The sequence below is a fragment of the Dermacentor silvarum genome, chromosome 1 (assembly GCF_013339745.2).
Source record: "Dermacentor silvarum isolate Dsil-2018 chromosome 1, BIME_Dsil_1.4, whole genome shotgun sequence".
NCBI classification, from domain to species: Eukaryota; Metazoa; Arthropoda; class Arachnida; order Ixodida; family Ixodidae; genus Dermacentor; species Dermacentor silvarum.
The window spans coordinates 103,467,581-103,482,739 of NC_051154.1; positions in this window are offsets into that span (position 1 = coordinate 103,467,581).

Below are 15,159 nucleotides of genomic sequence, written 5' to 3' on the forward strand. Positions count from 1 at the left end.
CTTGACATAAACAACATCCTACAAGCATAATTTACTACAAGAGCACTGGAATCATTAGTTCAGGTCACAAAATTTGAGTTGAGTGGAACACAACAGTGCAATGTCAGAGATATGAGAAATGTCCACTATGAATGTGTGCCATCACCACAACAAGTTATTACCACGGTAGGCAGTACACAAACAACACCAAATGTGGAGCAAAGTTGCACTGCAGTGACACTTATTCACAAGACTTGACATGCTGAACTCGTACTTCAAAATTAACAACACTGACACCAAATAAAATAAGAGTATGCAGTACTTTTACTTTTGGGGGAAGGGGGGATTAGCACATACAGTGACTGACATGCCACAACTACGGAAACACAACAATTCCAACAAATAAATGGATAACACACTTTGATCATTGCCAAAAGGCCTCGTCTACTTTTCTAAATATATAAAGAAAATAAGCTGTGCTCACTCTGTTATGTAGAGTTAGTGATTAATCTAAAAAGTGACCAAGCTATCTTACAATTTGTGCAGAGTGTGTAACATGCTACCTCGAGATTGTGTGGTCACCATACTAACACAAAAGATCCCATTACTTTCAATGTGGTTACATCTTTTCTCGGCATCATATCACCAATGTAACAGTACCCATGAGAAGAAGACCATTACCAAGCAAAAATACAGCAAGTAAACCTATTAAATTCTACAATAAATTGGATATCTTCAAAAAGCTTTTACAGTTTCTGGCTTCAATCAACAGAACAATTTATAAATTAGCACAGCTACTTGATTGTAATGGGCTGCACAACAGTTTTGCCGAAGAACTACAAGCTAAAGAAAGGAATTCAGAAATAGCCTTCTGCACAGCACGAAAAAAGCAAAACTAATCTATAGAGAAATGACATGGTAAAGAGAAGAATGCACATTAATATAGGGGCCCTGCAACAACTTTTGAGTGCAACCAGTAACAATTCATTGCATTCATTGGGAAAGGAACATAGAAACAGAAAGGCTGCGGGAACTGCAACTGTCTCACCTTTTTGTGGACACCTGAACGGTCTCACAGCCATGGAGAAGATAAATATAACAGAAAGAATGGAGAGATGGGGTATAAAGTTACAATAAAGGGAACACCAAGAAGAAAGAAATTAAGAGGTAATAAACAAGCAACCTAAGTTCATAACAGCTCATGAGAACACTTAGAATCTACAAGAACAAATATAGAGAAACAGGTAGCTGTTTGCTTAAGATATATTCTCTGCACCCGACACAGGTAAAGTACAAGAATAAAAAAAAATATCAGAGTGTGTGAACAGGACAGATCTTGAAGTGCACCAGCACACAGACAAAAGTTTACAGAAAAGGGGACAGGTCAGCACTGTCCTGCCTGCTTTTCTGTAAACTTTCATCTGTGTGCCAGTGCACTTCAAGATCTGTTTAACATGCACTTTAACAAACTAACACGACTTTCCCTCTTGATGTGAACAGATGTTCATTAACTGAAGAATTCCAAAATAGTATGTGCAAACAAAAAAGCGCTCTCAACTTGGTTTTGGTGGCTTTCAATCTCACAATTTACTCTTCCACTAGTGTTATTGCATGCAGCAAATCCCACCATCACCCTTGAAGACACAGAAGTAGCTGTGCCATGGTGGCCAAATCTGCTAAAAGTATTGCCAACCTTGGTTTCGTTTCTTCGTGACTAAAGCCTAGACCAGTGCATTTGTGAAAGTAGGTCCATACAGGGTGTCCCAGCTATCATGCACCAAGATTTCTTTGAAACAAGCAAAGCCTTCTATGTGGAGGAAACTAACTATGCTGTTAGCAGTAACCTGGAGAGGCATACAGTATATTCGATGATGTTCTAATTACAGTGTAGACCGCTTATAACGTAAGTCGCCGGAGTCGCGAATATCTGCACTATAAGCGGTACCACACTATAACCAAAACAACGATTTTCAAGTCCTGCACGTATGCAAAACATGTAGACCAAGCATGCAGACACGCTTTGTACTATCGCGTGCACACCGCGATTACGTTTTCGCCAGTGAGCTGGCGAAAACAATCGCGATGTAGCCGGTGCTCTTCAGGCTCGACAGCTTTGCACCGAGTCAAAACGAAACAACTGTTTGCCGCAACTGCTGCGGAAAAAACCGTAACCGCTATCGATGCGATTATGAACGGCGACTTCGCGGTGCTGAAGGCACGCGCCCGACGCACACATCGAGTCTGGAAGAATTAACTACCATTCGCTGCAACAACTGCAGTCGGAACCGCGGTCGCTATCTTTGCGATCATCAATGGCGACTACGCAGTTTTTTATGCATGCGGCCAACACGCGTACCGAGTAAAAACGAAACTACTGTTTGCCGCAACCGCTGCGGAGAAAACCGCGGCCGCTATCGACGCGATCGTGGATGACGACTACACAGTTACGAAAGCCCGCGGCCAATGCGGTGTTATGAGCGGCGGTAAATGCAAGAATACAGGCTTTAAAGACACAAATAGAGTCAAAGTGTTCCGGCGTTGCTGTCATTCACGTACAATTTCAACTGATGGCCTGTGGCGATGCGGACTCCGCCGCTTCGTTTCGGTTGGACGCTAGTGCTGTTCTTGCTCTTTTGCGTTGCACATTTGCGGCGCTCCTCACTCACCGAGCTCCGAAAGTAGTCCGAATTAACTGATGTGCGGCCAAATAAGTCCAAATTAACGAGAGTTTGATTGCATTGAATAATGCATACGCCGGCCGGGAGCACGCACCTTGTTGACAAGTGTACTCGCTGCCGTCCTTGTTGGAGAGGTTTTCCCGCGGAAACCACATTATAACCGGTATTTCGTTTCACGCGGCTGCAGTGTAAGCGGTATGCGTGTACATGGAGTTCTATGGGAGGGTAAACGGGAGTCGAAAAAGGCCGTGTAGTAGCCAGTTCTGCACTATAAACGGTTAAGTTATAAATGGTCTATACTGTAGTCTGCCATTATTAATTACCTTTTCAATGATTATGTTTATGGCAGATATGCCAATACTATCTTTTAGATTACATTCGAAAGCATGAATTTTAATTTGCAGTATGCTATCGTTTACATGGCTATTTTTGCATTTAAAGAAAGACCCTCTCCAAATACAAAAAAGCTGATCCAGCCTTCTCAGGTTCTACTTTCGGGTGATCACTTTCGGAGATACAGAGACAGTGTTCATGGCAATGTTCTATGACAGCTTGCTTGGCATTGGGCCCCAAGAACGTTATTTCCCATAGACACTGACGAGTTTGTGAAATCTTGCGAAAGTGAAAGTATCTCCCAAAGTGGTCACCCAAGAATATTACCCCTGCTTGCGTGCCACAGAAGGGCTCCCCTCAAACTTCCAGCTTTGAAGGAATTCTGCTAGTGTAACGAGCCTTTTCAGACATAAATATGACATGTCGCCTTTCTTTGAGGTGGCTGTTACATTCACGCCTGGTATGTTTGGGTTGGCCTTCTGCAGCAAACCAATAGCGTCAATTGCGACTGACAACTTGACTTTGGCAGTCTGCTCACCACCATCAAAATGTTTGTGTGCCATGATGCGAGGCTTGGCCCCTAGCAGGAATTTCGTGGTCATACCAAGATAAACGCACTGTCAAAGTTATGCAACCGCTGGGTTAGGCACGGCGGAGTAAGTTTAGTTCCTTCACAGCATGTTTATGAGCACCACTGCTGCGGTATGCAAGCAGGAAGCTGGGTCAGCCTTTCTTTTATATCTCACAGGCTTTCTTTTAAATGCAGGAAAAAAAAGTGACACAAAAGATAGTAAGCTGCAAACAATTAAAATTGATACTTTCAAATGGATTCGAATACCTTTGTGTTGATATAAAAAAATTTATTAAAATCTAGGGCTTTACGTGCAAAAACTACGATATGATTATGAGGCACGCCGTAGTGCGGAACTCCGGATGAATTTTGACCACCTCAAATTCTTTAACGCGCACTCAATGCACGGTACCCGGGTGTATTTGCATTTTGCCCCCATCTAAATACGGCCCGCGCGGCCGGGATTTGATCCGGCGCTCTCTGGCTTAACAACGCAACACCAAAGCCACTACACCATCGTGGCGAATTGTGTTCCCATATTTGCCATAAATATATCAATTAAAATATACTGAAGGCTTCTTTAGAAGGATGCTAACAATAAACTATTGGTTTCATCCACATAGAATGCTTCATTTTTTTTTTAAACATGGGTGCATGATAGCTGGGACCTCCTATATAATTGGAAATTGCAACTGATGTCGAGTTAAGGTAAAATGATAATCAGTGCTCCTTATATAATGTCTAGAAAAACTTACTTTGCATTATTCCTTTTTCAGTAAATTCCCTAACTTAAATTTAAAAAACTTTTCTTGACCTTAAATAATCTGCTTAGCATGCCAATTTCGATAGCACATGAATGTAAACTACACTAGATACTACCATCCAACCACTATAAGAGCATGGCCCGATGTCTCCCAACTTACTACTGGTGCACAAAACTGCTGCTGGGCAGTAATGTAATCAGTGCCGCACAAGTTTTCTAGTAGACACTGCAGGGCCCTTTTAACTGGCCCTGCTGATGCACAGTGCAGCAGAATCAATTATAAAAAAAACTTTAGCTCTAAGGTACAGATGAAGTTTATAAGTAGTGTACACTGCCACAAGCCTTTTAGTACCTTTTAACACAGAGTCAATGACTTAACAAGCACAATACCCATTACTATGGAGACACACTGTGGTACTAAAGGGTTGGAAGGACATGCTTGTGCTGTTCCAACAAGATGCATGTAACTATTGCTGGTGCTCCCATTTACTCTGACTCAGTGGTCTGCTGTATCTTAGTACGGGATGTCCATAATGATGCATAAACTGGTTAACATATGAATGCACAAAGGAATGGGCTGAAACAGCACCCTCTTAATTTTGTCATGATATACTGCAATGATTGTGCATTCTGATAAACCGATGATCAATAACTGATCTTTCTTTATGTGAACTTTTTATGCAGACAGGGAAAGCCCCAGACCAACTGCATAAATGAAAAGTACTTCAGACGTGACGCTCAAGAATAAAAAATTGCTAGTAAAGGACCCCTTATGAGTAAAAGCCTTCTGACTACACAATAAAAGTGAATGCTGCGAAGAAAGAAAAAAGAAAGAAAGCCTTCCTTGGAAATAAGGGCACTAAGAAATGTGAAAAGCAAGCACCACATTGAAATTATTCCACATATGGAGCACCACTGTTAATTAGTGCAAACTACATTGCCAATACAACTGTATGTCTGCTATGGTCATGGATGCTTTGGCACTAAGACTTTTTTGAGAGGGGCCATATGCTTACAGATTTAAGATGTCTGCACAGCATGCTAACTTTTATTTTGCTTATGTTCCCCTAATTTTTGCTATAAACTTGAAACACACTGTCAATGTGATACTTGCATGAGATAATAAATAGGGTCACAATGCTGTCAATAGGCACTAGCAACTGTGGTTTATCCTGATCAAGCTACATTCTGTAGCCATAGAGAGTTTCACTTGGGGTGTAGTGTGCAAATCGCCAAGTCCTAACCCAAGAGTTACCAAGCTCAGCTAGTTACTTTGTGTGCCCATAGAAACTGGGAATGAACTCATACTTGAGCAAAATATGCATTGCTTGAGTATAACTGGCAAGAGCACTATGCATGTGGGGGTTGCAGAGCACAACTGCATTAGAGCTACTTACACCCATTGATGCCGCAAAGTGCACAACAGAAGCTTCTGAAGTCAGGCTTGGGAGTTTTCATGATGAAACTGACATTACAGAAACTGAGACCATATATGTAGTTGGTCTCAAATCTAATCAACAAAAGTTAAACTGAAATTAATTGGACAACTACGAGTTAACGAACTACATGTAATGCATGTCAAACAGCCACAAAACAGTAACAAGTGTACAAGATATAATTGTGCATCATAATGCTTGCAAAACAAGAGGCAACACACGTTACGAGGGAGGGCTCTCACATGACGACACAGGGCTGAGACGTTTCCAAAAAGCTTCACATTCTTACACACATGCTGTGCTCCTGAACTAGATAATCTCAACAATGTTCAGGTATGGTAAGCTATTGGTTACAACCACTGTGCTGTGACACATTAAGCATGTGATTTATCTGAATATTAAAGTAGTCTGAATTGGGACAGCATAATTTCTTTTCCTTCAACCAGAAATGACTTGAATTAAAAAATTTTTGTCATAAATACAGACCCAAATTAAAACCCACGGCCAAAAGAATTTGCACAAAAAGAACAAGGAAGTAAAGAAAGACAAGTGTAAATAAAAGAAACTCTAACATCCAAGCATTAAAATTGTGCTGATTCTGACCTGATAATACAATAAACTTTGGACGTCTCACAAGACTGTTCTTCTGAGAAGGCATTAATTTTATCTGCGGCTTAACACATCAACATGAGCTAGCAAATTGAAGAGCTGCTTTTGTTTCTTATAGAGAGAAAAAACAGAAATGCTCTACCTGACATCTTTGCATAGAAAATAAAATGCCTTCAATAATGTTGAGGGTTTCTTTTCATTAAGCTTGACTGTTTGCTAAATTTTCCAGAATACCTTATAAAGCTAAAACCTAGAATTATTGGTGATCCTGACACTTCAATGCTTTTGCTTTAAAAATATGTAACGGTAGACAAGGAATGTTACAGCCCGTAAAGGTCTTATACAATGCTTATACAAAACAGTATAATTATAAAAGCATAAATGGCCACAAAGACAACAAAACATTTCAAGTTAGAAATAAGTTATCTAAAAGAAAACATCACTGAAAGTGCTCTAACACATTTCTAGGGGCAACTCTTCTGACCACATGGCAAGACCCAATTGGAAAGTTGCTCACACGCAACAATAAATAACTTTTTCTGTAAAATTGTGTAAATCTACATACAGAAAAAAAAAAAGAAAAACATTAGTCAGCAGCAAAAACAGCAACAAAACGGCTTTGGCCTCCAGTGTACAGTCTTTAAAGCTAGGTGCCCGAGTGCCCAACAACATGGCTTCACATCAAATATTACAAGCAAACTAAGTAGAATATATAAATATAAGACAAGGCCTAAAACAAGTCACATAAATATTAAAACAGAAAGAAAAGACTTTAAAACGTGGTCACAACTGAACGGCAGGTTCAAATGCATGTTACTCAAAAGGTTTTTTATGTGGTCTCATTGCCTATACATTAATTCAGTCAGCGTACTCCATTGCTGGGCAAGGTTATCCAATATATCGCTACCTGGCACACCTATATGGCACTGGCTTATCCGGAATTATTCCACTTGACAGCAACACTGGAACTGTGGTGACCTAAACTAACTCGCACATCAGACACTGTTGAGAAGCCTCGATGAAAAACTAACGAAAAAGTAGCACTACACAATAATAGCTCAAATTCCAATCTGCAAAAGCTAGGAGAGAAACTATGATGCAGCTGTTTGTGCCATCAATTTTGTTGACTGTGCAATACAGTATGTCTACAGTTGGTAGTTTTGAATTCTTAATATATATATATATATATATATATATATATATATACACATGAAAGCACTTCTTGAAAGAACTTTTTGTTATGTCGATGTTTCAGCCGAAGCCTAGCATTTCTCATCCTGAGTAAAGTAGGGCTCCAGCCAATACGTTGACATAGTAACCAGTTGTTTGAAAAAACATTTTTTCTCTTATGTACAGCGTGTGTCATATCCCCAAACATATTGCTCTGCCCTTCATCTCGATTCAATATGACTCACTAGCAAGCCCCTATCATTACCCTCATCTACCTTCAATATATAGGATGTATTATTTAGCTGCACCAAATTTTAAAAAAAATTGTGGCAGATAGCACAACTCCAACTGTTGATCCAAATCACTTGATGAGGCAGCCTTTACTTCTACAAGAAATAAAAATGCTTAATTGAATAATTAATAAAATTATGCTAATTAACTTTTCAATTAATTACTTCACAGCACACATTTCAATCTATGAATTATAGCCAGTGAGTTCGTAAGGTGTATCCACTTGGAACGAGTTCTCAGGACTGCATCAGCTTCAAAATAGTAATTTTCAAAGTGCCCAACGAAATGCATTGGTGTGACAGTTACTTTTGTGCTTTAATGTGTAAAACTGCTACTTCTTAAAAGAAGAAGTGGACAAAAAGATACATTTTGCATTTTGGATCTTCCAAGCTAAAGTGCTCAGAAAGTTGGAGCTGCATTACGCCAGACTGCTAGTCTTGAAAATAAGCCTAATGAACACTCACCGCCAAGTTAGTCACACTGTGTAGCCTACACATGGGTACACACGACTTGCATATTCCAAGAATGTACAACAAGGAAACCGTGTACCTCAACCAGTATGTCTGAAGATATGCATGTGTGCCAGGGAGAGAAAGTTTAATGGTAAGTGGAGATGTTAGCCGAGTGAAATGTTTAACATACTACTGCAGGTTTAATATATGATATTGAATTAAAGAAAGAGAGAGAAAAGAAAAACAAGCATTCGGCACACAAACTCATAAGTGTAGGCAACACTGAGCACCATGAAATGAACTAAGTGGAAAGTGGGGCTATATGGCACTAACAATAAACTATTATACATCTTTGTTCCCCCTGGAGGCAGCAGAGTACATCCTCTTTGACAATATTGAAAAAAAAAAAAAAAAAGCAACTGATAGTTTAGAAACGTAGGGAATGAATTTCTCACAGAAAATCGCAATACAGTACTTTTGGTCACAACTGCACCTCGCACCTCTAAAAAAAAATTGTGGCAGACTGTTGGCAAATGGGGGGCAACCAATAGCACATTGTTTGCACTTGTCTTAAGAGTATTTAGTGTTGTGTGTATAGTTAGATAATTAGGTTTATATATGACAATTTCTAAATATTCATTTTAGAAAACAGGTTCTATCTGGAAAAGTAGAGTATATTAGGAAACACCTAATAACCAACTTGTCTCCACAAACATCTTTTATGTGATGCTCTTTTTTGGACCCTGACATGGCCCACGAAATATGAAAAAAGAAAAAAAAAAACCCCGCAGTTTCACCCGAAAGGCAAAGCATGGATTGCGATAGCAAATTAGCAGACAGCTATACGAAGTAAGGATAGTAGTTTTATCGGCCGTATAAACTTGGAAATATTCGCTTACTAACTAAATTAACAAGCATGGTGTCTGTGCGCACAGGCAAACATGAACACATCACACTCGATGACCGCAGACACTCACCATCAAAACGATGGCGTAAGGAAGCGCGGCAGCAGCAGCGAGCGAAGTTGCCTTCGCGCTGTTCATCGCGTCAACACAAACTGAGTGATGAGAACCCCCGCACGCACAAAGGTATGAGCCGCTTGCAGACAGCTTTCAAGATAAGGCGTGCACGACAACGCGCAAAGTACGCAGTTGGTGCCGGAGTAGAATGCTGCTCCCCCTTGCTAACACGCCGCGAAATTGAGCAGCGATCGTCGGTTCCCCCATGCGCGCAGTCGTGAAGTGCGCAGTTGCTGTTGGAGAACAACACCGCCGTGCCCCACCACCGCCTTCTCCTCCCTCCTATCCCCCCACGGCCTTTTGCAGGACAGAAGACGGTGCACTTCCTGTCAACTTCCCTCTCTTGCACGCGCCAGATTGAGCTGGGATCGTTGGTTCCCCTTGCACGATTTCACTCGCCCATACAGGATATGGCACATGGTGACAGTGTTATAGCCCTTGGACTGCATACGGAACACCACAGCAACGGCGGCGACAGCAGAAAAGCGCTTGGGGTGTCCATATAATTTCTATCGCAATAAATATAGAAAGACATTACTCGTTTACGCGTCGAAAATGCGTAGATGCGTTCGCGTGTCTGAAAAGCAGTATTTGCACAAATATAATGAGGAGTTAAATTTGTGCATGTGAATATCCGCTTAAGAAAGCAGCTGGCGTAATAGTCAGAATCAAAGTAAAAATTTGAAAAATTTAAAAAGGGGGGCTTAACAAATCCCGAAGTGACACACAGGCTATGAGAGATGCCATAGTTGGGGGCTCTGGATTAATTTTAACCCCTCGGAGTTCTTACCAATGCAGCTAAATATAAGTACACAAATGTTTCTACGTTCTGTCCCCATCAAAATGAGACTGCGGCGGCCGGGAATTGAACCAGTGACCACATGCTCAGCAGCAGAATGCCACAGCCACTGAGCCACTGTGGTGGGTTCAACCAAGCTTCTATTTATAATCAGTAGCATTAGATATGTAATTTGCAATGCTGGGGCTGTCAGACAACCAGCGATGTTCCCCCCTTAACCCTCTTCCAGAAAATAAAAAATCTGAAAAATTATTTTTCTTGCCTATAAACAGCGCTGTAATCCATACAACAGAAGAGTCACATGCACACAGAGAGCACTCTGTGTATGCATGTGTATCTTTTTTTTGTGTTGTGTGGATTACTGCTTTATCTATAGGCAAGTATGCTATACCAACTAGCCCAATCTTCAATAACAGAATTATTTTTGTTAAGTACTATAATGTGAAGGATGTCGAAGCGAGGCAGGGGATGTTGAAGACAGCTTTGTCGCCATGTCGCCCAAATGCGGTGTAGCCATGTCGCCAGGCACTTTAGTTTCACACAGTACCGGTCAATGGGCGCAATGCATCACTTGGGCGCTGGTTACGTCAATGGGCATGATGCGTCACTTGAATGCCTGTTAAGCTGTTGGATTCCATAATCATTATTATGCGCCACTGTACTACTCAATGTCCAGCACCTGTTGCCACTTTGTCTCTGTACATTTCGTAGTACACAAGAGTCCTCGTTGGCATGGATAATATCTGTCGAAAACGGAAACAGCTCAATGTTGGCGTGGGCGCAGTCAATGATCGAATGATGTGTGGAAAGAAAGTCTTATCCTAATATGATGTCGTGAGAACATGATGGCAACACGATGAATTTGATGACATAGAGAACCTCCTGAATGACAACACGAGCGGTGCAGGCACCGGATGGCTCGACGTGCTGCGCGTTGGCTGTCCGAAGGGATAATCCAGAAAGCGGTGTCGTCACTTTTCCAATTTTGCGGAAAATACGGGCATCTATCGCTGAAAGTGCAGCACCGGTGTCGACAAGGGCTAGCGTCAATATTCCTTCTATTGCGATTTCAATAACATTTTTCGGGAAACTATGAGGCCTTATACATTTTGCTGACACTGCAGTTCTTGCCTCCTGAACTGTGATATTTAGTTTTCCTGGCGCAGAGGGCTCTGCCGACGGTGCATGGGCGAAACAGAGCGCCGGCGAGGAGATGGTGAACGGCGAGCGGAGAAGGCGGTCTCAGCGGCAGGAGGAGAATCATAGCTGTCCGAATAATTGCGCCGTTGTTGGAAACGTGGCGCATATGGAGGCACATTGTTGGAGACATTCGGTGCAAGTAGGCAACAGTGACATGCCACGTGTCCAGCACGGCCACAAAAAAAAAACAAATCGGACGGTTGTCATCCATGCGCCAATGGTCTTGAGGTTGTGCACGTTGTACCACTGGTCGAGCGGGAGGGGATACAGGCGGGCGCAAAGGCGGGCGAAGCGGACCGTAGGTCTGCAGTCCAGGTCTCGCAGCGACTTCGGCGTACGTCAGGCCAGCGGCAGTCGGAGCCTGATGGAACGAAGGCGGGACGTGGTCAGCTACCTGCTCCTTGATGACATATTGCAGAGCGGGCGCCAATGGAGAACTCGACGGGCCGTGTGTAAGCGGCATCAGCGAAAGCTGACGAGCAACTTCTTCACGGACGAACTCCTTGATCTGTGCTAACAGCGAAGCGTTATCCGGGCAACAGCCAAGCTCGAGATTGAAGTGGCCTGTGGAAGAGATTGGCGGGTGGCTATGCGTTGTTTGCGTAGTTCATCGAAGCTTTGGCAGAGACTGACGAGTACTGACACTGTTGCCGGGTTTTCCGCCAGCAGCATCTGTAAGGCGTCGTGTTCAATGCCTTTTAAGATGTGCCTGATCTTCTCGGCATCAGCCATTGCGGCGTCAACGCGGTTACTGAGGTCCACAACATCTTCTATGTAACTGGTAAATGTCTCCCCGCTCTGTTGTGCACGACCACGCAAACGTTGCTCGGCGCGAAGCTTGCGAATGGCGGGGCACCCGAATACCTCTGTTACGCTAGCTTTGAAGGCTGCCCACGTCGTGAGATCACGTTCGTGGTTTCGGTGCCACACGCTGGCGACACCGCTCAAGTAAAACGACACGTAATTCCGCTTTTGGGTGTCGTCCCAGTGGTTGCGGGTGCTCACCCGGTCGTATTCAGCGAGCCAGTCTTCTACGTCATGATCTTCTGTACCACTGAAGATGGGTGGGTCGCACTGACGTAACGGGCCAGGGCAGACCAAGGTAGGCACCGAAGCAGAGGGTTGTGGCTGTGGTGGTCCTTCTTCCGGCATAATGAAGACAGGCTGTAGTGTCCGGTTGCAAAGTTCCAGATTTCCGATTGTACCCAGCACCTCCACCAATTGTAAAGGGGGTTTATTTGGGTCGTAGAGCGGCAGCGAGAAACGCAGCACCAGCAGGTAGGGCGTAGCCAGACAGCGAACTGGGTACGAGCCACACGATGGCAACGGGGCTGTTCAGCGTGCCGATCTTCTTCCTCACAATCGAAAGTCGAGGCATTGGCAGCGAAAGTGGTTTGCCTCCTCACATTTTTCGCCAACATGCTAATTCGTCTTCAAAGGTTGCATGAATGGCACGACGCGAGTGGCAACATTTTAGGCAACCGTCTTCCTGACCCTCTTTTTCTGGCAGTGTTCTGGACAATGTGCAGAGCGAAAAGTGGTGTTATGCATGGCACATTCCAGTGACCCAATCAGGTCAGTGTTGTGTAGTGATTCATTGTGAGGTGGTTTGGGAGAAGCAACGAAGGTTTTAACACTGAGCTCCCGAAACCTTACGAGTGTTTTGGACCTAGCAACAGTGCTCTAAATGCTCAACTGCACATAACTGCCTGTAAATACTCTGCATAATAAAGTCTATGGCGTCCCATCTCTGATGGCAAGAAGCAATGAAACTGCCGGCAGTGGGTGAACCACACAGTTTCACCCCAAGGAAGTTGACTAGCATGTCGGTTTGAGCAAGAAGCAAGTAGGGGAGCAGAAAGTTCAGTTATAAGAACAAACAATTTACTTTACACTGCCTACAAGTTCATTCATTTACAAGAAAAAGCTATGAACATAATACACTGCTCACAAGGACTAAAATTGGTAAAGGAGGCCTCATGATTCCCAGCCAAAGTGTTTCTTCCCACCATTGCAGTTGTGCAGTCTTATTAGACTCCTTCACACCTCCCATTGGCAGACCTATCGTTTCCAACCTCAATGCTAAATTCTTGCAACACAGCAAGCCAGTGCTTTCACATAGTCAACAAAGGACTGATCTAAACTTCTCTGTTGTATTAAAGAAGTACTGAAGGAAAAAGTTTGTCTTGTTTTTATTGCTTTACTGGATAGCCATTGACCCAGTAATTACGCTATGAAGCCTCCATTCTTCAAAACAGAAAGAAATAATTAATTCTGTTACCTTTTAATGTGACAAGTTCAAAACATGCGCCAAGAGCAGCATGGCTTCAGACATGAAAAAAGTGACTCATCACATCAACGAAATCTACTGTGGCGGTCTCATGATACTAGATACCACTGACGTGTACACACACATTATGGCTGTGTTGCCAAAAGCCGAGTCTATTCAGCACTTGACGGGACCCCCTGCATTTCCAAGAGAAGCGAACACTTGGAAGGGCCAAGTTGTCAGCTTTCGGCGACACAGTCACTCTATGGCCTTCAACAACCACACCCCACCACCTAAGCTTTCGCTGCTGTGATGTGTCTCCTTTCCAGAGCTGCGCTGTGCTTAACGAGAGTTTTGAATGGGTAATACAAAAGGTGCTATAATTAATCATTTGTGGTGCTCTCAATGAATGCGGCTATGCACCATAATTATAGAGTCGACAACTGCTTAAAAAAGCAAGAAGCGGGACACAAAATTTTTGTGTCAGTACTCCTTTAAGGGTGTGCAAATACTAATTCTTCAAACCTGATTAACATGAATCGAATAGTGCCAGAACTGAATCAAATGAACTATAGATACTTTTTGAATAATGTTCAAATAATGAGCAAGTTAATTTCCCCAAAGTTCACATCCTAGCATTTGCAACATAGCAAGTTTCTGTCATTACACAGCCCGTTACGAAGCATACTTCACTCAAAGTACAGATCAAACATTAGAAACAAATAATCAGTTTGTTTGCATAACCAGGGCTCTCTAAAGCATACATGGTTCTGCATTATCAGAATGAAGTAGTAAAAGGCAATATCTTGCGAGCCTGTAAGAATTACATTCGAAATATTTGTCGGAAAAGTCGTTGAGAATAAATTAGAAATGTGTGTGGTCTGCTGCAATGGCAGAGAGAAAAAAATTTGAAAAAAAATGTGAATTTTGTCCTTAAAGCACACACGAAGAAAACATCACCATCCAGTCAATGGTTCACACCACAAATAGCGTGAAAATCCTTTCAAGTATGGAGGAAGGAAAAAAAAAAAGCACTGCCCTCATTTGGAGACATTGCAAAGTGCACCTATAGTTGAAAAAGTTGCAACAGTTGGCGCTACCAACCCAAATACCCTAGGGTGCCTCAATACGCGAGCCCCCGCTTAGGGTGAGGACAACTGCGTCGTCTGCTACAGTGGCCGCCATTCTCGCCCCCACTGCATACAGGTTTCATTCTCGCAGGGGGAGCACTGGTCGCTTATCGCTTCAAACGGATGCATAAATTGAGAAAAATAAGAGAAGTGTGTTCGTGCGTTTCTATTTCACATGAATTAAATTCGAAATATTTGTCAGAAAAGCCTTTTTGCTGATAACGAAGGGGCAACGGTAGCCAAAGTCAATGGCGTCAACCGGCAACAAGGTAAGCGCATATGCACGATATGTGTCAATGACGTCAGTCAGGCTGTTTGCAGAATACCAGGGAATCAAATGAATCCTGACAGTTGGAAATTATCGCTAATCCACTGACCCGACTGGTGTGTTGAAATGGCAGCCCGCTCGAACATAAAATTGTGTCTTTAACTTGCTCCGCGCCAAGCGCCCATATTCCCA